General features: G+C 42.1%; 1 long non-coding RNA gene across 2 annotated transcripts in view; it reads right to left on the bottom strand.

Moving 5' to 3' along the window:
• The window catches only part of LOC118088580 (uncharacterized), a 51,895-nt gene that overhangs the window by 16,000 nt on the left and 10,625 nt on the right, over positions 1–25,270 (bottom strand). For both annotated transcript variants that reach the window (XR_004693028.3, XR_004693030.3), the window contains exons 2-4: positions 6,768–6,935; positions 1,846–1,943; positions 1,136–1,218 (exon numbers count right to left, since the gene is read on the bottom strand). This is a non-coding gene — a long non-coding RNA (uncharacterized LOC118088580). The remainder of the gene's footprint in view (positions 1–1,135; positions 1,219–1,845; positions 1,944–6,767; positions 6,936–25,270) is intronic.

The following is a 25,270-nucleotide window of genomic DNA, read 5'->3' as shown; positions in this document are numbered from 1 at the left end:
GGGGCAGGCAAGTAAGGAAATATTGAGTGAGCTGTGGCATTAAGGCTCACACAAATGTGGCCCTAGGCCTCCTGGTGGGTATCAGCCTACAGTTTGAAAAACTCTGGTCTAAAGCCCAATGAACACGCCCCTCCCAAGTGAAAGTGCTAGACATCTGGGTAGCCTCTGCCACACTTTTGATGGCAAGGGCAGGACTTCTTCGGGTAAGGAGGGCATGTGGAAAACGGAAAATTAATAAATAATTTGCATAGTGCAGAAATTTGCACTGCTTAGATTAGTGGGACAGTTATAAAGCAACTGTAACAAGGAAGCTACATTTTAACAGTGCCAGGGTGTGGTTCGTTCTCAATACATTGCTGAAAAGTTATCTAAAGGCCTTCAGCAATGTTTGGCATTAAATAATTGTAAATGCAACGCAAATTTCCCTGAGTTTCCAGCTGGTGCATGTTGGGGAAACACCAAAGGAAGCAGTACATTTCCCACCAAATTTGTCCATCTCCCCAAAATTCCCCAACAGTTTTTCAAGAAGAAGAAGAAGAAGAAAATGATGACAACTGGACATTATAATCACTTATTGTTATAACCTACAAGTGAACAGAAGTAGAGTCCAGCAAAAAATAATAATCAAGCAACAGGAAGTTGTAATATATATGTCTGTTGTAATGGAGGGGCAGGTAGATTTTCAACAGTGAGGTCAGTTATCCATTTACTAAAACCATTGTCTGCAAATTTCCTCCACTTCTACAGAAAAGATCCCTTTGCTTTTTAGGATAACTCGTTTGGGTTTACAGACAGAAAGCTCTGTATGGCTATGTAAATGTAGTTGCCTACTGAAGCTTGAGGAAGAAGCACTCCGTGTCAAAAATAAGCAGATTTATAGAGATTTGTTCTGTCCCGGGTGCTTTTCACAGAAAGAAATGTGTGAATGATAAGTGACAGAAATTTGGAGATATTGCTTACTACTGTACAAATTCTGCACTGCAAAGCGGTACTCAAGGAAAGATCCCCCACATTCATGTGTTGCATCTTCCCACCCACCTGACAAAGAATATAATGTATATTCTTTAGGATTTCTTCATTCTTTGCCATGTAATTAGCTAACACAAACATATTTTTATTGGTTCAAAAAAATCACCTCTGACGGCTCAGACTCAGAGTAGATTCCTGTTTAGATTCAGTGTACAGATTCTCAAAATCACTGCCATGTAGCACATGTGCCTATAAAAAACAAATAATCATTTTAGTAATAAGTTTGTACTATATTATCAAAACAGTATACAGTGGTATGAATACTATAAAAAAGAAACACTTGCAGAAATTAAACTCTTCCACGTTGACTTCCTTTCTCTGCAAAAAAACAACAACCCCATGCTTTCATTCAAATCTTCCTGATTATATATATTTTTATTTCAGCAGTGTTTCTCTGGTTCCATAGGTACCCCACCATCTTTAGGCTCTACAGGCTGCAGAAGAAAAGATCATGAACAAGATACCTGATTCATGCTGGCTTCTGGTCATGGATCTTTTCTGCAGAATCTACATTAGTTTTTTATTTTATCAAAATAGGTTCTGTGTGGTTCCCTATATTTTTATTACTGTACTCATGACAGAGGGAAAATCTTCCTGTGGCAACCACTTCCAGAATTTCTCCCACGGTTAATAATGCAGCCCTGCTTTACTGGCAAACCCACACACTGATCATTCAACACATATGAGTAATTTCGTTGTTCCCGCAAGGGGACAATGACAATAAAGATATCTTATATCTTATTCCTAACATTCAATCTTAGACATATTCTTCAGGTGCCATCATTGTTGTTTTTTAGAGACCTGGCCAAGTCTGACCTCATTGGTTGATATTTGAGTGCTGTTGAAGATTGTAGCAACTGCTTTCTTCTTCTTCTTTTGTATTATTGGTATTGGCTGTCTTGAGGGCCTTTATGCTGTAATAGTAGAGCAAACAACAAACACACATTATCATAGAGAAGGCCCCCTGAATATAGCCTGGGACAAAACTTACAGGTGTGTGTGTGTGTGTGTGTGTGTGTGTGTGTGAGAGAGAGAGAGAGAGAGAGAGAGAGAGAGAGAGAGAGAGAGAGAGAGAGAGAATGGCCAGGGAGTGAGAAAGTTTTCCCTCTGTACTACTACCAACTCCATTTTGTAACACTAGAGGGAAGCAAACTCTGTTATTTATTTGGCGCAAGAGTTTGTACTAGAAATGACATAACATATAAAACTGAAGAAGTTTGTACTCCTGCTGCTGAACTGATCTCCTAAGTTATGGACCTGTTAAGTCCTTACTGGAAGTATCATAGGCAGGAATGTAGAAAAGATGTGCTCAGGTCTATTGCTAGCCTGCTCTCTGCAGTCTCATACCAGTTGTCCAGAGCAGCTAATGGTCATTGGTCTTACAATAGCTGTACCTTCTTACAATAGCTGTATCTGTCTTTGTCAGTGCAGAATTAGATTTGGTGCCCCCAGTAGGGACCCACTGACTCTGTTTGGGCATTCAAAGACTGTAGCTTAGTTGTACGTTCTTTGAATGCCCAAGTAGAGTCAATGTGTTGGGTCCCTTCTAGGGGCACCCAATTTAATTCTGCTTGCTGGTTTCCCACAGGCATCCATTTGGCCACTTTGAGAACAAGAAGCTGGACTAGATGGGGCATTGGCCTGATCCAACAGCCACTTCTTATGTTCTTCTAAAACCGTGGAGATCCACTGCCAATCAGTGGAGCTGACAGTACTGAGCTGGACAGACCAGTGGTCTTACTTGCATAAGGCAGCTTCCTAAAGTGTAGCGCAGGGTATGGGGCTGCACACATCACTCTGTAGTTCCCATGTCCCCTCCCCATCTCTCCCCCCAGTCTTCATGCACTGAGGTCAAAAGTCTGTAGATCACGAATGGCACAGCACATACCCAATCTGCTATTTCCACTGCTGCACCTGCATTGCATCAACCACCTTGCCTTTTAATCTCTCTGTTTCCTCCATCAGGCGTGCAGCCAGGTATGCAACATTGCCCCACCTTAAAGGTAAAGGGACCTCTGACTGTTAGGTTCAGTCGCGGACGACTCTGGGGTTGCGCCGTTCATCTCGCTTTACTGGCCGAGGGAGCCGGCATACAGCTTCTGGGTCATGTGGCCAGCATGACTAAGCCGCTTCTGGCGAACCAGAGCATCGTACAGAAACGCCGGTTACCTTTCTGTCAGAGCAGTACCTATTTATCTACTTGCACTTTGACGAGCTTTCAAACTGCTACCGGTAGGTTGGCAGGAGCAGGGACTGAGCAACGGGAGCTCACCCCGTCGTGGAGATTTGAACCGCTGACCTTCTGATCGGCAAGCCCAAGAGGCTCAGTGGTTTAGACCACAGCGCCACCTGCGTCCCTTTACCAGCCACTACTATAGGGGAATTCTTTGCATGGTCGGCTGGATGCCCTTAGAATCCTCCTCATGATCAAGGACCCAATCAATCAGGAATCCTGCTCATGAGGAAGATTCTAAGCCAAATGTGTCAATAATTCCCCATCATATCTTGTTGCTCAATGAAGGAAGATCAAGGCAGAGCTGGCAGGGATACGGATGTTGACTTGGACGGGGGGAGGGCAAGCTAGCAGAACATGCCCTCTTTCCACAGGTATTCCTTGACTATGTAAATAGTGCTACTGACTAGCATGTATTTGTCTTCACATTTCATGCAATGGCCACCGGGATTGCTACCATTTTTTCTGGCCTTGCTCCTGTGCCTCAAACAGCAGATCAACAGAAAGAAATTAAACAGAAGAGATTTTCTTTTAAGCAGGGAGAAAGAGCGATATGAAGTATTTTTCCCTGCTTAATTTCTTGATTGTGATTTCTTTCAATTAGTTAGTCCAATCCTGGCACTTATTGCTTTATCAGGTTGCTCCACAACTGCCTTCAGTTCCAGCCACCATGGCCGATGATCAGGGAGGATTTGGGGTGCAGTCTAACATCACCTGGAGAGCCACAGGTCCCCCACCCGTGGTCTTAGGAGGAACACCGCTGTGGCCTTGTTGGTGACCAAGAATCCTGTTGGTGAACTGTACACAACTCTGTTAAGAATGTGGTTGTGTTACGAATACCTGTGTGGAACTTAGGCGGGTGACAAGACACACCCTTGACCGTATTTTCTATGTGACAAGCTATTTCCATGCAGTGGGGATTTCTTTTAAACAAAAAGAAAAACAATGACACCCCACAGTGGTTTGTTTTGGGTTTTTCTCTAGGTTTGTGGATTACAATGGCAATGGGAAAATTTCTTAACATAACAAGCCACTGCTCTAGAATGTGTGCTGCATGGAGGAGCCTCCCCCAAAGCCATCTGAAGTGGCAGTGATCAAGCAAGCAATCTGCTTCACAGCCTGCAGTCTCCACACTTGCTAAAATTTGCTTGGCATTACTCTATTTGACCTGGGTGCCAGGGTCTGTCTTAACAAGCAGCTGGACATACTTAGAAAAGTGGGGAAAGAGGGGGGAGTTTTATGCCATAGGAACAAAGTTTTGGTGCCGCTGGGAGTGTAAGAAGTGTAATAAGTGGAGTGTAATAAGGAGTTTGCTTTCTCTAAAAATGAAAGAGCATCGGGGTTGGGGAGAAGATAAAGGGAAATTGAACGCAAGGATGAGAACTGTTTCCTTTCCATCTTCGTATCCTAAAGGGCCAAATCAGATACCCATAAGCAGTTGCCAGTTCATATATAATGCAGAAGTCAAGAACAAAACTAAAGCTGCCACTTTTCTCACTCTTGCCATCCAATACTATGCTGCTTTAAGACTTTTTTTCTCCAGATGGGCTCCGGTACCGGAAATGGTGGAAATTGTGTTAAAGCAGTGGAGCAAGGGAAAGTAACGTATAGGGTCATGGGAGTGAGCTTCCCTATACGCTCCTCTTAGAATTAACTCCTACCCCCTCTTTTATAGCTGAAAAGGGTGAATTCCATGTTAGGAATCATTAGGAAAGGTACTGAAAATAAAACTGCCAAAGCACTCTTCATGTGTTACTTGCATGTACATATGTTGAATGGAGGCTCAAGGCTGCAGCATTCTGAATCACGTGGGAAGCCTTCATATACAGCAAATATGGGGAAGGAGGAGTGGCATAATTTTGAGGGTGGGGCTATTTGCATGAGTAGCACATGAAGAGGGCTAGTGTGCACCATACACTGATATTGTTGGAGGATAAGGTTGCCCACAGCTACTATGTTCTGCCTCTACTCTCAGAGGCAGTATAGCCCTGAAGACCAGTTACTGGGAATCACAAGTGGGGAGACAGCTGTTGCACTCAGGTCCCATTTTGGGGCTTACCATAGGCATCTGGTTGGCCACAGTAAGAACAGGACAGTGGACCAAAGGGGTCTTTGGCCTGATTCTGAACACATCTGATTTGGCCCTCATAGTGATGGGCAACCTTTTGAGCTTGGTGTGTCAAAATTCGCCAAAAAACCGAGCATAACTCAGGTGGTGTGTCACTTCGAGAAAAAAACCATAATTTTGTGATATTTATAGTTTAAATAACAAAAATGTATAATTGTAATATATAACTGTATTTAATAAACCAAAAACTAATTATTTAACCAAACCAAACCAAAAAACCCTTATTTATCACAAAGTGCCCAGAGTTGTTGAGCTTTTTGGGGGGAGCTGCTGACCAAAGTTTTGGAGGGTTTTTTTGGGGGGTGCAAAAGTTGCTTTGCTTTTTGGGGGGGATGCCCCAATGCTGCTGCACTTTTTGGGGTGGAAAGAGAACAGAAATAAATGACGAATAATACCTTCACTGGAACTAACACACAGCACCGGCATAGTCTGCCAAAGCGCCAGAAAAAACAGCACAGAAAGGGTTAAAAACCAATCTCTGGCTACCAGCAACAACAACAACAAAAAAGGATCCGGGTTTTAACAGCGGAGACAAGCTGTAGCGTGAGGAGCAGCGGGAGAACAAATGGGGGGGACCAACAACAACAGCGCGAATGGGCCGATGGGGCGCATGCCAGCAGTGAGGGCTCTGTGTGTCACGTCTGACACGCATGTCATGGGTTCACCATCACTGCACTAGAACCTTTCCTTACTCCCCATTCCATGCAAGGCACCTCTACTTTTCTTCTTTCTTTCTTTCTTTCTTTCTTTCTTTCTTTCTTTCTTTCTTTCTTTCCTTCCTTCCTTCCTTCCTTCCTTCCTTCCTTCCTTCCTTCCTTCCTTCCTTCCTTCTTTCTTGTTCTCCTTCCCTATTCTTCTTTTCCCTACCTCTTCTCCTTTTCTTGTATTTGTCCCCATTTACCTTCTGCTCTTTCCTGTTTTTCTTTGTTACTTTTTGGTTAGCAATAGATACATGAGCAGTGTGCATGGAAGAAGAAGAAGAAGAAGAAGAAGAAGAAGAAGAAGAAGAAGAAGAAGAAGAAGAAGAAGAAGAAGAAGAAGAAGAAGAAGAAGAAGAAGAAGAAGAAGAAGAAGAAGAAGAAAGGAAGGAAGGAAGGAAGGAAGGAAGGAAGGAAGGAAGGAAGGAAGGAAGGAAGGAAGGAAGGAAGGAAGGAAGGAAGGAAGGAAGGAAGAAAGAAAGAAAGAAACCGGGCTGGAGGGTTGCTGCATGAACTGGGTTTGGGGGTAGACAATGTAAAGAAACTATCTGATAATTCCTACTACTACTGAAGCCACTGCTGCCTGTCTTTCTACTATTCAGCAACCGTAACTCTTTTGTTGCTTAGGAGGGCTGGGCGGCAGGGTAGAGGGTAGTATACCCCTACGTCATGGCTTTACCTGCTCGGTAGTATTTCCAGTTCTGCTTGGGACCTTGGCAGTCTACACTTCTTTTCTAGAAGACACACCATCAGTAATGAAGCTCCCGTTCATGAAGTAGACTGAAGTGGAACCCAGGTGGCTAAAAGGAAACCAGCTGACGTGTGCAGTACCTAGTGGGGCGACTGACTGTGGAAGAGGGAATAAAGGTAATTAGCAATTAAGTTAAATACGGTTAGGAAGTAAGTTTTATCAGGAAGCTCCCTTAGCTATCATTTAATGATATAGTAACCTTATTTCAGAAAATATAAGTAAGTCTTAAAGAAGCAATATAGTATTCACCAAATCATATCTTTGTAATTTATAAAGAATATATATATTGTCACTTTCATTAATAAAAAGACATTTGGCTGATTTTGTACCACGTCTAGCCAATACCTGCTGGAATATAAATGTGCTGGTAAACAGCACAGTACAGATATTTGGTGGCAGCGGTTAGGAGGTGAATCAGCAGTGATAAATAAAAGCTGGTTCTCCAGTCCACTTCCACATAATCAAGTATAGTGTATATCAAAATATAAAAACACTGAGATATGTGGGACTCAATCCTTCCCCTTTCCACATGCCAAAATATGACATACATAACAACAAATGACTTCCTATACTGATGTTCCTTTAAAGGTACAGGTGTTCCTTTAAAGAAAATAAACATTTACCCCCATATTTAATAGCAATTCCACAAGATTGCCAAAGCAGTGGGAACCTTTTCTAGGAGCAAACTGTTTCACCCTCCCACTTGAGTTGAGCACAACACAGTTCTCTTTGAGTTAATATAATTTAGTTATAATATGCATTGCATGATTTTTCTTTTCTTTGCTATAGATCCTCAAACATGACATTTTTGCCCATCCATTTTTGCACAGGTGTATATAAATCTAGTGGATTGATTAATAGGATTTATTTCTCCAGCAGTTCCGTTCCTAGTTGAGCTAAATTCAAGCTGGAACTGTGAGGCGGCTTAAACAATACTTCTATTTGCACATAATAATGACTTATTAATCCTATTAATAAGTCATTAATCTTAAATGAGTCAAATGTGGCTGTGAAGTAATGCAGGTATACATTTGGAATGACTAGGCCACCCTAATAGGTCTTACAACACAGCATATTCTTTGAAACATAATGTATTTTGCTTCACTTGCAATTTCTTCTGTAGCATGAAAAACTATTTAGATTTTTTTGCTAGTGTTGTTTCCTTCATTATATCTTGCCTTAGTAAAGAATGAAAGATCCAAGTAGTTATTAAATGCTATATTTCAGAAAGTTCTGTTTCTTTTGCATGGTATAGTCATATGTTGGCAAACTTCAAGAAATTGTATAAGATGCTTAAATTGCAAAAAATTGATGATCAAAGCAATAAAATCATAGTTTGTTCATCCGGTCCTTTTTTTGGTGGTAGAAAAAACTATATTTGTTTCTCAGAAAATCATGCAGCTATGACTCAAAACAAGCTGGAAGGTGGTATATATTGAGTATGCAATCTTTGTAGTCACGTTCTAACCGCAACCACAAACTTTGAAAGTCAGGAGCGATCTTTTAGTGTGAGTTCCCATTGCTATCAGAAAAGAGATGTTTAGCTTTTTGCACAGGCTTGGAAGATACAAACAACAGACTGTTGACCTTAAAACTATATTGTAATGGCAGATTTTATTATGTTTTCGTAAGTGAAGACCCTTTTTACTTGATTACTTGCAAATGAGTGCTGATTACTCCCCAAATGCTTTGGTTGGGTTGGGGAAAGCACTTATGGTTGGCAACTGCAGACATAAGTCTTGAGTTTTGTGGTAGGTAGGGGCATGTGTTTATAGGCCATGTTTTTGGAAGCAATGAGACTGCTTTATAGAAAAGCAGTGACTCTCTGGGTTCTTGGCCGCTCCTCCATGGTCAACATGTATATTTGCTAAATATATAGACATGCTATAAGCCTGCAGCACTCTCTGCTTGCAAGAAATAGCTGCCCCTGTATATATGTAATGCACGGGAAAGTGTGAAGCAATGCAACAAAATAAATGATTTCTTCTCCAGACACATTCATTTGGGGTTTGTTGTTGCTGTTTTGCCCTCTGCTCTTCAAGGTGCACCTCAAAGTTAGGAACATTGTAAGCCAAATCCAGATTCAATAGTACTGCTGAAATTTAGTCCTACTGAAGGCAGCAAGGAGCTTGTTGTTGATTAAACCAATCCAGAATTTCACTCTAGACCATATGCCATTTGATTGCTGTCCAAGTCATAGGCAATCTGACCCTACAAATTGGCCTTAACCGATAGCTGTATTGCTGCAATTAAAACCATGCCAAATCTAATCCGAGCACTTCGGAGAAGCATCAGTCTTATCTCGCCTTTCGCATCTGACATAACAGAAAAGCAAGCCAAAAACACATTAGTTTTCTGTTATATCAGACGGCAAAAGCATAGCAGTGGACTGTTAGCAGATGCCATTGCATAATTGGTAGTAGGAGACACTGCATTTCCCCCTAGCTTTGCCTGAATGGTGTTAAGGGTTTGAAACAAGGCCATAGAATTCACTTAAATCATAGCCTTAACTCAGGAAAGCATGGGAAGAAGACGATTAGATTCAATTACCCAAATGTCATGCATAAAAGCGGAATAAGGCCTACATTGTCCACCCAGTTTTAAAGAGTTCACTGAACTTCTGCTAGTTTAAGAAATCAGGTGGATATTTCCCCCCTTGTTCTTTAAAACATTTCACAAGAAACTCAAGACAATGTTCTGGGAGTTTTCCAAAGGCTGCAACTGTCATTTGGGGTGCATTTTAAATTTTTGCAACAATTTTTATATAACTCACTTTTTGCAACATCTGCTTAAAAGCAGTACAGTGAGGCAGTAATTGAAAGTGATAAAAAAGAAGAGAGAGGCCTTTGGCTGTGTGCAAAAGTGTTGACTAAACCCATTACCAATATTGTCAATGATGACTGCACCCACAGCAACTACGGTACATTTGAGAGTGCTGGATTCAAATAACCTCTGTGATATTCTGCAAATGCTTCTGTAAGCAGTAATGGAAGATGTTATGTTATAGCAGGCAGTTCTGCAGCTAATCTCGGTCTTCCACTTGTAAAAATGGAAGAACATCCTTGGATTTAGTTTCACTTTTATGATACAACATTGTATGTGAGATATGCAATAGCTGTGAATAGGCAACACCTTTGATTTGCAGAACAGCACCATAGTTTCAGTACAACTCAACATATTTCAGCTTTCATAGCTTTTTTTTAATCCTTTTGATATGGTGATTTGATGTTTCAGCAGTAACACTGTACAAAAACAAATAAAAGTGAGCAAATGTGATTTTTGATCCTCAGAGCAATTGGGAACAGTAAAGCAACACTTTTTCTAGGATCAACAGAAAAGGACAAAGAGGTCCCATGAAAGTGGTTGCAAGTTGGACATTTAAAAAACCGAATAAAAAGACATTTGTGATAGAGGGCGTGAGGGAAACCAAGACTCTTAAGTCTCAAGCAAGCAAATGGTATAAAATACAGAACATGCTGACTTGTGTAGATGGCACAAACTCCCTGGCTTGGGGTTGCTTGCTTCCACCTTCTAACAGGGCACAGGGGTCTTTCTTAAGCAGTCCAGTGTTGGTGGGTTCCCATGAAGACTGATAGGGTGGAAATCATAGAAGTCAGCAGTAGATAGTCAGAGGCGATGAGGGTCACAGCCAATGACTTCTAGTTTTTCCCCATTTCCCTCTCTGTAGAGTTCTACAATGACAGTACTGAGACTGAGGAGAAAGAAGCTGACAGGTAATGCCACCCCCTGGACTGCTTTTAAGTAAGAAGAGAGGGGAAAGGGAAGCTGGCTGAGGGCAGGCTTGAGGTTGGTTGGGCAGCACCCCATTCACCCTAATGGACCAGTCTCCATGGAAACAGTCACAAGGAATGTGAGGAAGGGCTGCTTAATATTACCAGCATCTTGATTAGCTGCTTCCTGTAGTATGAGGATGCTTCTTCAAGATGGCTAAATCAAGAGTTTTCAGGAACAAAACCAAAACCACAAGAAAGAATATTCAAGCCTTTGATATTTAAGGGGACTTGGCAGACCTAGTGGGCTGAATTTAACTAAATAGTTGCACTAGTGGTTTCCCGCACAATGAGTCCTTCTTAGAGCAATGGGACTACAAAGTAATACTGGCTTATTATTGCAGCAGTGCATATTTCTCTACACACCTCCAAGGCTATTTTCAGATGCTCTGAGAAAGCCCAAGCATAGCTGTACTTGCAAACAGTTTTCGATTTGCAATATGAATCTTACGGACAAAAAGCTTTCAAACAGCAACTAGAGTTCTTAACAATTTGGCTCCTATGAGTGATCATGAGAATGAAAGTCTGCTAGCAAAAATTGGCAGTATGTGTTTGATAGGCTAGTGATGAATTGCAGAAAGGGCGGCTAAAATGAATTGAAGGAGATGCATATTTTCAGGACCTATCCTATTTTTTGTGACTGCATTTCAGCTGATTCCCTGGTGACCCACTGGAATGCGGAGTTAACCAGGGCTATCAACTGTCTGGCTCTGAAGTGCCCTCTCCGATTGCATGGAGCCTGGAAAGCCCCATGGTTTTCCATAGAGCTGAGGATGATGAAACAATCACTGAGACGGCTAGAGTGCTGGTGGCAGAAAACTCATTCTGAATCAGACCAGACAAGGGTCAGAGTTCAACGTCGAGTCTACCAAGTGGTGACAGCAACGGTGAAGAGGACCTTCTTTGCCTCCTCTATTGCTTCTGCAGAAAACAGAAGCAGGAGACTCTTTCAGGTGGTTTGCAATCTAACGGAACCACCTCCACCATCAGGGCCTGGTGAAGACCCCAATATCTCCTACAATGATTTTGCAAAGTTTTTTGCAGATAAAGTCACTCAGCTTCGGAAAGAGGAAGACTCCACCATGGTAGTAGGGCCAGGGTAGGAGATAGGGTTGCCAGACTCAAAAGTGAGCAGGGCAATTAAAGGCACAGACGTCCTGTCCTCTATTGAGTCTGGCAACCCTAGTAGGAGAGTGCTAGAGTCCTGTCTAGTCAAGTTGCATGGGATCAATTCCAATCTGACGAAGTGTGCATGCACACGAAAGCTCATACCAATAACAAACTTAGTTGGTCTCTAAGGTGCTACAGGAAAGAAATTTTTAAATTGTAGTAACCCACCCTGTGACCTTAGGGTGAATGCTGGATAACGAAAATAAAAATAATAGTAACTCCTTTTCAGTCTTGTTCTTTTGCACTCAAAAGCTCATCACAAAGAAACTGACTGAAGAAGTGTTCTTAGTGCCCCCAAAATTATTTTTTACACAATTCTGAAATACCATCAGACTTTGGTATTTTTGTAAAATGCATCAGAAATCTGTGCTTCCACATTACAGCTGCAAACACCATACCATTAAGTCAACTGCAATGTTTTCATACCATCATAATGCAATACCGGTACATCATAGATTGGATCCAAGCCTGGTCATGAGTAGATCCTTTGAAATTGGTGGGAATTAGGTTAGTCATAGCTAAATACAAATCTAATGTCATGTGTTTAGTAGTACCAGTTGAGATAGAGCTGACTGAAGTTAACAAAGCTTTGTTGCTAGTTGGAAGAACAACTAGGAAATCAAGACAGTGCTTGAGAGTGGGGAAATGCTGGTGACCAGCTTGTTCCTCTCCACAAAATACCATCTATGTGCTTGTATATAACTACTACCTGGAAACTTGACCAAGAGGAAAGAAGAGTAAGAGCAAGGAAGGCAATCCATGACAAACAAAGAAGTTGGCTTATAGTAGCAGTGACCTCAATCTTATTGTAGATACAAGGACTCTAATACATACACAGAGTTTCCCCAACTTCAATTTCACTAGAGTGCTGGCTCTAGACTGCAGAGCTGCCCTTTCCATTGAAATGAAGGTGCAAACCTGCTAAATGGAAGCTTTATGGGCATTTCAAGTTCTGTAATCATCTTTGAGCTCTACTCTTCTTTCTCCTCTACAATATTTTGCAGCTAAGACATTTCCTAGTTGCATTTGATGATATGGGCTCTAGTCTACAGAGTCTGTGACAATAAATTTGTGAGTCTTTAAGGGCCAGACCCAGGTGGCGCTGTGGTTAAACCACTGAGCCTAGGGCTTGCTGATCAGAAGGTCGGCGGTTTGAATCCCTGTGATGGGGTGAGCTCCCGTTGCTTGGTCCCAGCTCCTGCCAACCTAGCAGTTCGAAAGCATGTCAAAATGCAAGTAGATAAATAGGAACCGCTACAGCGGGAAGGTAAACGGCGTTTCCATGTGCTGCTCTGGTTTGCCAGAAGCGGCTTTGTCATGCTGGCCACATGACCTGGAAGCTATACGCCGGCTCCCTCGGCCGATAATGCGAGATGAGCGCGCAACCCCAGAGTCGGTCACGACTGGACCTAATGGTCAGGGGTCCCTTTACCTTTACCTTAAGGGCCAGACGGCTCTTTCTTTTTCTTTTTTTAACCTAACAAATTAAATCTCTTAAATCCATTAAAACCACTTTTCTGGTACATCAGCTTGATTTTCTGAATGATAATTTACCATTGATTCATTGTAGATCAAATAATTTGCACAATGTTTTTGCTTGTTGTGAACTTGAAAAATTGGCATACCGAGCAGCATCATTTTTGTAAATTAAGAATGCTGCTGATATTCTCTCTCTCTCTCTCTCTCTCTCTCTCTCTCTCTCTCTCTCTCTCTCTCTCTCTCTCTCTCTCTCTGTGTGTGTGTGTGTGTGTCATTGCAAAAAAGAACAACCAAACAGTTATAGGAATGAATAGACCAAGATAACCATTTAGACTTTTAGGACCTCATTACTCATTTCTATGGCTCCTTCCTACCAGTAAAAAGCAAAGTCCAAAACCACAGCATCTCTACCCACATGTCAGCCTCAAAGTACATTAATGATTCAAAACTTGCTCACCAGGCTGACCCCTCATTGTACTAAGCAGACAGAAACTACCTGTTCATGGTTCCCCCCCCCTTAGCGTTTGTAATCTGAATCAGTCTGTTAATCAAACAAATGAATCAGTCTGTTAGCCATTCATAAAGGCAGGCAGCCACCAAAATTGAAACTTATACTTTCAGTAATTGCTTGTGAGTTGTAATTCATCTTTCAAATTGAGGTATTGTTTTCTTCAGAATTTTATTGACACCTGCACCTGGCATAAGCCAACACTAAGCTAGGAAGCATAGCACATAGGGAGGATAATGTTTTCTGGCTGAGTAGGGATTTGAACCTTGACCTCCCAGCTCCTTGTCCAGCACTTTAACCACCACACCATACCACACAACAACTTCTGAATAGATGTACCAAGTAGAATTGCATTGTCCATGTTTGATTGCCATGAGTACCTCCACCTCCTTTCTTCGAGGAAGGAACTCAAAACCCACTGAATCAGGAGGGAAAGATGCAGGCATAGCTGCCAAGTTTTCACTTTTCTCGCGAGGAAGCCTATTCAGCATAAGGGAAAATCCCTGTAAAAAAGGGATAACTTGGCAGCTATGGATGCAGGTATTAAAGCAACTAGAATGGAGTAAGATACATTTTGTGCCTGTAAAGCTCAGAATTGATTTTTTTTTTTTAAGTTACAATGCTTCAAATCCCAGGCTTTCAAACTTCTCAAGATGGCTTTGAAAGGAAGGCTTATTTGCAAGTACTTGGTGAAAGACAGATTTGTTTAAGAGAATGGTTAGTGGTAGAGTAAGAGATAAGGGACACGAGTGGCCCTGTGGGTTAAACCACAGAGCCTAGGGCTTGCCGATCAGAAGGTCGGCGGTTCGAATCTCCACGATGGGGTGAGCTCCCGTTGCTCGGTCCCTGCTCCTGGCAACCTAGCAGTTCGAAAGCACCTCAAAGTGCAAGTAGATAAATAGGTACCAATCCAGCGGGAAGGTAAACGTAATGGTCAGGGTCCCTTTACCTTTTAAGAGATATTATATTCAGGTTCTCCTTGCAAACTATAGGCACCTGGCTGTCCACAGTAAAAACAGGATGCTGGACTAGATGGGCTTTGGCCAGATCCTGCAGGGTTCTTCTGAAGTTTTTGTTATACCACAGAGTCAAGTATCAAGCACTAGCTCTACTTCCACCACCATAGGGGCACATCTACCACCAAAGCTCTCCAAAGCTTCAGACTACTGTATTATGTTTCAGGGGGTGCCCTTGGGCCACACTTATCACAGAGAGTGGGGTTCCAGAGCAGCATAGTTTCAACAAGTCTAGATCAGGCAACACTCAACCTTTGCAGACCCAGGACTCACATTTTACCCAAACATGCATTTGGGGACCCATTTCTTAATCTTCTGCCATATATTTGCATGGTAGTAGTGCTTCTTTTGCAACCAACCTTGGATTAGGTCATGACCCACTCGTGGGTCCCAACCCACCAGTTGAAGACCTGTGGTCAAAAATCAATTGTACAGCGTGTTCAGGCAATGTACAGCAAGGTGGGTGTCTAAGAAGCCAGAGACCTGTGTTGTTTGCAACAAATGGAAATGCTGTGGCTTCCTGGACAATGCCCTAACTACATCTACTGGAAGCAAAGGAGTTCCAGAGATTGTTTGCGCACAAGTAGACTTCCTTACTCATGAGCCGCACAATGCCTTCAGGTCTGTTAACATATGCTATTTCATTGCTCTTCAGGGGTTCTTCAGAGGTCTGTCACTAGAGGGGATCCTCAGAACTGGTTCCAGGAGACCCTGCGTGCTCAATAAGGTCTTCAACCTGTGGAGTGTCTGGTTCATCTTCTGGGGATTTAGTGTCTGGCAATAGGTCAGGACTAGGCATGACAGAAGTCTTTCCCAGCCCTACTTGGATATTCCAGGATTGAATCTGTGACCTTTTGGACGCAAAGCATGTTCTCTTGGACATGCTTTTGTTGTTAACTTTGAAGCTAGCCACTCAGCAAACATCTGGTGGATCTACACACGGGGAGGGGGATGCTATAAATAAGTCAGAAATTAGATCATTCTCTCTCTCTCTCTCTCTCTCTCTCTCTCTCTCTCTCTCTCTCTCTCTCTCTCTCTCACACACACACACACACACACACACACACACACACAAAATCCCTATGGAAAAGCGCTTATAAAAATTTCCTGCTCTCTGGTGCAATCTAGTGTTGCATGTTTATAGCACATTCAAATCGTCGTTTCTTCACTAATGTTGGTGAGTCCATGACCTCCCACCCCATGTGTCAGCAATGTCATCTGAAAAGAGAGACGAACTCTCCTTCCCTTCAGTTGGTCAAGTATTTTAAATGCCTATTGGTTTTGGTGGGAGAGGTTTAAATGAATGTTTAGCACTCATGCTGTGATCTAAGCAGCCTTAAGAAAAGCTTCGTCTGGAATCGTGGAGTGTACTCATAGATGCTCAATAGTTATAATAAAAATGTTATGTACCACACTGGAGACAACTACTTTGTTTTGGCAAACTCTTCAAATGTGTGGCATTGATTTATAATGTTGTATTACATAAAACTACAGTAATGATAAGAATCCTGTTAGATACTTGCCAGTGAATACCATTAATCATAGCCTTTCATGTTATACCATTGCAGCCTCTCATACCACCTGCAAATCCTTGTACTTAGGTTTGAGCTGGCCCAAAACAAACACGCTTCTGGCTTGCCTGCCTTATGACTCAGTTCATTAGGCAGAGCCTTGGGCAGGCATAAATAACACACCTCTTCACATAACATGCCATGTGTGTGAAAGCAAATGCAAAAGGTAAGTGCACTTTGGGCAACCCCATAAAATCCCCTCACGTCAAACAAGAGGGAGCCCCGTTGTAAATCACATTTGCATGAAATAGCAACACAGTGCATTTAAAATTATGGGAAGGTCACATTTTGTTACAAGCACTCTCAGAATTACAACATCCGCCAGCCATCTTAAGCCACCGGTGCAGAAACTGATAACTCAATAGGAACCAGGCCTGAGGGACTGGCGTATTCATTGTGTTCCAGTCAGATGTTTTGGGGAAATCTCCAAGCAGGGCATTAAGGCAATATCCCAGTCCCGTTTCTCCCAGCATGATCTGGATTTCAAGGTATACTTCCTCTGAAACGCTAGGTTCCATTTAGCTACCATAGACTAAGGCTCTGCACACATCACCAGCTTTGTTTATTTATTTATGGCATTTATTTCCAACTTTTTCTCTCTGAGGAACTCAAGGTGGTATGCATGGTTCTTCCCTGCCGTTTAATCCCACAAACAACCCTGTCAAATAAATTAAGCTGAGAGACTATGAATTACCCACGGTCACCCTTCACGACTGACTGGAGATTTCAACCCTAGTCTCCCAGGTCCTCATCCGATGCTCTAACCATCGCACCACACTGTCTATCCTATGCTGCTAGGTTCTTTTTGCCAATTTGGATCAAAGCTGATTTGGGGGAAAGCACAGCAAAGTGCACTATTTCATAGGAAACAACAGGGTGGATATGGATTGTGGCTAATGTCATGTGTGCACAGCTTCCCAAACCAGCAGTGGGAGCACACTGGATGCAGATTAAACAGGAGTGTGTACACCACCCCATTCTTCATTAATCTAACGCTTTTTGAAGTCATTCTCATACATTCTTGGAGCACTGTTGCTCATGTAGCTAAAACAACACCATGCACACACTCAAAGAATGGGTATCAGCAGATCTGTGAGGTCAGCAAAGTCTGTAGAAGTGCAAACAAAAAAAAATGGGGGGGGGGACACAATTGGGGAAGCACAGAAACTGCCTAGACTGTCCTGGACTGCTTGTATATATTATGGGAACATATGTCTTGCTTATGTGAAAAATTTGGCGTTGGCTTTTGCAGCCCAACTCCCTATAAGTGTCCTCTAAGTCCATTATTGGTCACAGAAGAACGGATGGAGGCAGGAGCTAGTCAAAGCAAAGCAGATCTTAATTTTTCTGTTGCAACAAAGTTGTGCAGGGCATAGGGGGGTGGACAACTGTGGGTATAAATCTGTGGGTTTAAGAAATAAACCCACCGGATAAAGTTTCAGTCCCTCACTTGTAGTTTTATAAATCATTTAATGTGCCAACACAAATAGAAGTTATTAATATTGCAGTTGCTGTATAAGGGGTTGTTATTATTATGACCGGAATGTAATTGAAATTAATAAGATTTTAGAATGCAGAAATAAAGAAAATCATCAAACCATCAATTCTAGAATTATATAATTCGGTATTTGAATGATTGGTAATTGTATTATATATTGGTATTGCTACAATGAGGCTCTTATTGGATTGTAATTGAAAACTAATTTTAAAAATTACCAAAAAAGAAACCCACTGGAGCTCAAAGATCATATAACAGCATGTGCATCAGTTATGTTCTTGAGGTCAAATTGATGCTAACGGCTGCTTGTGACCTAATGTTCTCTAAGCCATAGATTCTGGTCAACCTTTTGAAACAAATGCATGAACTTCTGTTCATGAAAGCATTATGCAAACAAGGATTACTCAATCATATACTCCCCACCCAAATCCAAAAGTACTGTGAATGTGAACAAGGCAGTGAGTGGCATTCAACTAAGTTTTACTCAGAGTAGACCCATTGAGATTAATGGCTATTTGAATGGGTTGTTTAAATAAATAAATAAATGTAATAATAATTATTTTTTTATACCCCACCCATCTGGCTGGGCTTCCCCAGCTACTCTGGGTGGCTTCCAACAAAATATTAAAATATAATAAGTTCAATAGGTGAGTAAAACTTAGTTCAATACCACCTAGTACATCTCACCATAGTGGAGAAGACATCAGGTGCCTTGTGTGCTTCCTCAATCTGCTGACTAGAAAATTTCTCCCTTTTTATGGTTCTTTAGCTTTGCACCAGATTTGAACTGGATAACCCTTAAAGAGGGGATCCCTACAAACAGAGGACTGCCTCCATAATGTAGGACACATGGCCACACCACCAAGAAAATGCATGGGATCTGGCTGTAGGAACAGTCACACATCTTGTAGTCACTTTCCTCTCCCCCACCCTCTGCATCCCTCACAAGCCTCTCCTAGCATATTGATTTCCTAGTACTTGTTCAGATTCTAAGGCTGGGTAAGGTGTACTGACTTCAACTGATGGGACTGTGACTGATAGCTGTGGACACAACATAAATTTAAATCAACCGCCCGCCCCACAATCCTGGCTGGGAGCTGTAGTTTTAGGATGCTAGAAATTGTAGCTCTGTGAGGGGTGTACTACAGTTCCCTTGGGGGGGGGAGATGTGATGCTCTTCAAGTGTATGGCATACTGGGAGTCCAGCAACATCTGAACAGTTGCTGATGTATGATGAAGGAAGTGGGGGATCGGATGAAAGTTCATACCAAGATGGAGAGGTGGAAAGGGAGAACCACCTAGATGGAAATGGTGACAATGAGTGCCTCTTCCTGAGCTCTAAGAGAGATTTCTTCCCCTTCCCACTGAAATTAAAATAAAAACCTCGGAAAGTGCATCTCCAAGCAGTGCAGTTCCCTCCCTCTTTGCAGTGGCAGTGTGAATTAGCATTTTGGATTTTAACTGGTAAAATAGTGCTGTATTTTATGCCAACTGGGATCATAGTTTTCACAGTGGATATCGCAGGAAGATTGTCGCAACAGCATTAAAAACCCTTAGTGTGCCTGTCATAATGTGGGCAAAGCAAGTTGTGTCCTTTGGCTTAGACCAGGGGTCAGCAACCTTTTTCAGACCATGTGGTGGGCCGGACTTTTGTTTGGGGGGGGGGATGAATGAATTCCTATCCCCCACAAATAACCCGGAGATGAATTTTAAATAAAAGCACACATTCTACTCAAGTAAAAACACCAGGCAGGCCCCACAAATAACCCAGAGATGCATTTTAAATAAAAGGACACATTCTACTCACGTAGAAACACACTGATTCCCGGACTGTCTGTGGGCCATAATGAGAAGGCGATTGGGCCGCATCTGGCCCACGGGTTTAGACTATATAAAAGGTAAAGGTAAGGTAAAGGACCCCTGGATGGTTAAGTCCAGTCAAAGGCAACTATGGGCGAGGGAGCCGGCGTTTGTCCACAGACAGCTTTCCAGGTCATGTGGCCAGCATGACTAAACCGCTTCTGGCGCAACAGAACACTGTGACAGAAACCAGTGTGCACGGAAACGCCGTTTACCTTCCTCCCACAGCGGTACCTATATACTTGCACTGGCATGCTTTCTAACTGCTACGTTGGCAGGAGCTGGGACAGAGCAATGGGAGCTCACCCCATTGTGTGGATTCGAACCGCCAACCTTCTGATTGGCAAGCCAAAGAGGCTCAGTGGTTTAGACCACAGCGCCACCCGCATGCCTGTATACACATTTACTGGGTTAAAACATCACTAGGTTGTTCTTTTTCTCAATTTGAATAAAAGCTGGTTGTGGGTGGTGGGGAGTGCGTCAAAATGTGGTATTTTGTAAGATATGACAGGACAAACATGGGACAGCTGTGAATTTTGACTAATGTCATGTGTACATTGTTTCCCAGAACAGCAATGGGATTGCACTGAATGCAGAGTAAATGGAAGAGTGTTCATAATCTTACACTTGAAATCTCTCGGTTCTCGGTTCTTTTGCTCTTATACTAGAGAAGATTCATACAACCAGATATGCCAATTTCACACCTGGTCTACACTGATCCTCACACTTTGTGCTTTTAATGAAGTGCAATGACATAATCATGCTCTATTTTGTGATACTCTGGCCACTGGGAGGTAGGGTTGTCATATTTCAAAAAGCCAAAGTTAGGGTAGAAGATACTAATGTGGACCAATGGCCTGATTTTACATGAGGCAGCTTCCTGTGCTCTTCATGCACACCTGCACCTGTCAAACTGTTGCTTGTTACACAACTGTTAACATCACAGAGACTTGGTTTTCATGGCACAGTAGGCCAAACTTGGGCTTACTGGGACCGTGCAAAATGTGTGGGCTCCCAGAGAGCAGCTTATAGCTGCTTTGCTCTTCCACAGCTGAGCTTAGCCCGTATCAAAAGTTTATTGCATTAGCCATATAGCCATAGCACATATAAAAGATCAAACAGGCAACTGTCGCACAACAACATAGAATACAACAACAAATACAACTATATCATTAAATATAAGATCCAGTTGAGTGCGACTGGTAAGGTAAAAGACAAAGCAAGGCGTGTCGACTGTGAGTATAACATGAATTTTCATAGGACTAGGGCTGGGCAAGTTAGCCAAAAAGGTGGCCCTGAGTTTCAGGGCCTGTAAAACGTAGATGGCTTAGCATAACATTGAAACCTTGGCTCGTGGTTAAGCTTTCTTCTCTCTAACCAAAATCCGTAGCCATAGTTTGGCTTACTGTGTCATGTAAACGAAGCCAGCATCTCTATCAGCGTGGAAATCAGTACAGTATTAATTCTGGAAGAATAAGTGTGCTGGAAAAGCCACATGCAAATTATAATTGGGTTCCCTACAGTACAGGCTGCTGAATTTCTCCTTACAAATAAAAATATTTAACATTTATATAGCGTTTTGCAATCCTGTTGTGCATACCTGGAAGTAAGTTTTATGAAGCTGAATGGACCTTACTCCCAAGTAAGTGCACAAAAGCATGCGGCCTTAGAATATTCAAAGCACTTCACCTCTGTAATCTTTAGATCAACCCAACAATGTCGATCAGTACTATTATCTCAACATGGCCGGGGGTGGAGCTGAGAATGAAGGGCTCATCTAGGGCTATAGACAGTGTAATCCTAGGCATATCTACTTAGGGCTTGCCTCCAGGTATGTACAGGAAGTCTAGCACTGAAACCCTAGTGACATTTTGTGCCAGAAGGAACGTTTCAAGAGGGGACTTTCCGGTTTACATTTGAGACCCTGAACCGTCATTGTTACATGAGTTCTAAATGTGAACATAAAAGATAGCAATGTAAAACATCAAAACAGTTGTCTGCATAATTTTTTCTCAGATCTTTCTTTGCATGCTTCTTTCTGGGAATCAGTGGGTCAGGTTTGTTCGTTTTTTAACTAAACAGTCTTTGGGAAATCAAAACTACTCATTCAAATGTGCTATTTGAAAATATAAGTATGAGTCCATCCCTTTTCTTTTGTTTTACTGTCTGAGTAACACTTTAAAATGCCATTTTGTCTTTGCGGAATTTTTCACCAGGAAATAAGAGAGGGAGAACCCCAGTGACACTGTTGAATGCTACCATGAACTTTTTACAAATCAAGAATGAGGAAAGCCCCTTGTTAGAAAAGTATTGCTGATATATTATTATTATTATTATTATTATTATTATTATTATTATTATTATTATTATTATATTGCCCTATACCTGGAGAGCTCAGGGTGGTTCACAGAATAAAATCAAAATATAAAGCCACAAAATATATAATCAAATTTAAAAAACCAACCCAATAACCACCTATTAAAAAAAAAACACCCACTGTTTCCTTCAAACAGGCAGGGACCACCCCCTCTCGTAAAGAGGCATCGATCACCTCCCTGGCCCAGCCAGCTGCTCCCTCCCTGCTGGTTTTTATCAACCAAGAGTGGTAAGGGTCTAGAGCACAGGTGGTCGCCTTGTCCACATCCTTGTCCACATCCTCAAGCCTTACCAACTGAAACTCATCCAACACAACAGGACTAGACTGTCCTCTGGACACCCTATGAGATTCATCTGCTATAACAGCAGAGTCAAGGTTTTGGTGGATGCGAGCGATTTTATCCTCAAAATGCTTTGCAAACAAGTCACAGAGAGCTACTGTTGGTTCTATCACCTCCTTTGGGCCAGCCTGCAAAAGGCCCTGTACAACCCAGCAAAGCTCTGCTGGATGACATAATGAGGGTGCAGTGGAGGCAGCAAAGTATGCCTTCTTTGCTGCCTTCAGTGCCACTAGGGAGGCTCGATAATGAGCCCTTACCAGGGCTCAGTTGCCTTCATTCGGATCTTTCCTCCACTTGCGTTCAAGCTGTCTCCCAGCTTGTTTCTATAAATATAAATATTACTGTATGCAAAACCAATGAATTTTGACTATGTTTCTTCGAGCTTACAGTTTCTCTTAGCTGAATAACACAATATTATGGGGACATTATTTCAAATACATTACCTGGATATTTGAGCTTATTCAGAGATATACAGACTGAGCACAGGTGGAGGCACAGCTTTAAGACACCCAACAGACAGCCCAATCTACTGCCCTGCATCTCAGATAGCTCTGATGCAGATAAGGAATGTGCATGTATGCAGTGGCTCCACTATTCAGATCCTAATAATAATAATAATAATAATAATAATAATAATAATAATAATATTTATACCCCACCCATCCCATCTGGATGGGTTTCCCCAGCCACTCTGGGCAGCTCCCAACAGAATTAAAATCACAATAGAACATCAAACATTAAAAACTTCCCTAAACATTCCTTTGCTGCTTATTAAACTGAATGTGGCAGCCAGTCGGCGTAAGAATATCCTGCAAGTAGCCTAGTATTGGTCTTGGGCAGATGTGTGAACTATGTGTGTACTCTCGTACGCTCTCTCTCTCTCTCTCTCTCTCTCACACACACACACATACACACAGAGTAACTACAGCTAACGCTACAATAAATCCTTACTTTGCCCAAATAAACAGGACCTTCTATCGCCCTATTGCTCTGAATCTGGTGAACGTGATGATACAGGAAAATCAACATCCCCATTGAGCAAGAGAGATCGATGTATCCAGTTGATACGGACCATAGCTGCCAAGTCTCCCGTTTTCCCCGGGAAATCCCCGTTTTTCCAGCTGTTCCTAGCTGAAAAAATGGATTTTTTTGTTTTTCCCCGGTTTATTCTGCCACGGCAGCCATTTTGGAACTGGGCAGAGTATGCTCAGAAGCGACTTTTGATGCTGCTCTACCCAGTTCCAAAATGGCTGCAGTGCGACTTCCGGTCTGCTATTTCCGGCCCGGTCCCTTATTTCTCTGACAGCAACTTGGCAGGTATGATACGGACATAGATGTATTTGCATCATTCTGCTCATCTGAACCTCATTAAACCAGCTGAATTTAGATGTGGGCATGTCCGTTTAGGGCCACTAGCGGGTGTACCTAGTTAAAGCAGGAGTGGAGCCATTGAGTTGCAGAGTTATTAGAGACCATTCACCAAGAACGTCTTTCTACATATTTTTATGGTTTGAACCTGGGAAAGCTTTTGCATACTGAACATTGATCTTCAAGACTGCAGATGGACACAGGAAAGAAAGAGCACAGTGGCCAAATTGCTCATAGGTCATGATTATGAAAAGGGAGACATCACAGCTTGTCTTTCTAGAGTCACTTGGAATGTACACACAAACATCAATATGAGTCATATTTATTTGCTTGACATACATATACAAAATCCAGTTCCCAGGAAAAACAATTTTTGTGTTTGCCAAGAGAGAGAAAAACCCACTGATGGTGTCTAAATACAAAGGGTACTGCTATTGGAAATGATTAGTCATCGTTAGAGAGGCCAACTCATTTTAAATAGATTGCTTGACATAATACTTAAAGAAGATAAATAATAGAAAATTCTTGTGTCACCTTTCAAGACATGGGATTTGATATTCCAAATTTCTAGATATAGATGCCTTAGTTGACAGCAAAGAATGAAAAGGCATGAGAGAAAAGGCACATTGATATGTTACTGTGGAATTCTAGGGGATTGCTTAAATCAGTTATATAAAACAAAGTACACTGATGACGAGTTATTTCAAGGAGCATGACAGGCATTGTAAAATTTCCCAGTCTCTTTACACAATAGTCTGTCACCTGTTCACCCTGCAAATATAGGAAGCACCAGTTTAATTTTAGCACAATCACCAATTCCCAACTTTACTTCAAAGAAATGGTGAATATAGGCACCAATCATTCCCTGGTTTTAAATAGGGTAGTTTCCCCCACCCCTTCTTTTGACTTTTCAAAAGTGAGATTGTAGGCATCAAACATGTGCCAAGATTCTTTAGAGCTTCTGGTTTCATGTTTACATTGTTGTCTGACTTTTAAACACCCTTTATAGCCATGGGGTGATACCCAATCAGAGTCCCATAGTGCACAACTGACATCCAGGGCTGGACCTAGACACATCAAAGAAGCGTTTCATTTAAACATGTTGTAAACTTTGTATGAGAAATCAGGTTGGCAAAAACAGAACTCTACAGCACCATCTGGCGTCACAATGTTATAATGCATATGCAGCACATATAAAATGTGTTTTCTTTACCAATCAAGCTGAGTCCCAGGTCTTAAAACTGGGCATATCCTTCCTCTCTTTCCCTATCCCATTTCCTTCAAAATCTGCTCTGGAGGGTTGTGGGATCCTTTGTAGTAGAGGTGGGTACAAGAAGGAGGGAAAGAAGGGGAAGTCCTATAGTGGTGTTAGATCTTACCCATGGGGTGAATCCTGTGCAAGGTTAGTCTGCTGAAATCCCAAACAGATTAATTCTATACAGGAATGCTGCCT

This window comes from Zootoca vivipara, chromosome 7 (genome assembly GCF_965207765.1).
Source record: "Zootoca vivipara chromosome 7, rZooViv2.hap1.1, whole genome shotgun sequence".
Classification (NCBI taxonomy): Eukaryota; Metazoa; Chordata; class Lepidosauria; order Squamata; family Lacertidae; genus Zootoca; species Zootoca vivipara.
This window is presented reverse-complemented; position numbering and strand designations above follow the sequence as displayed.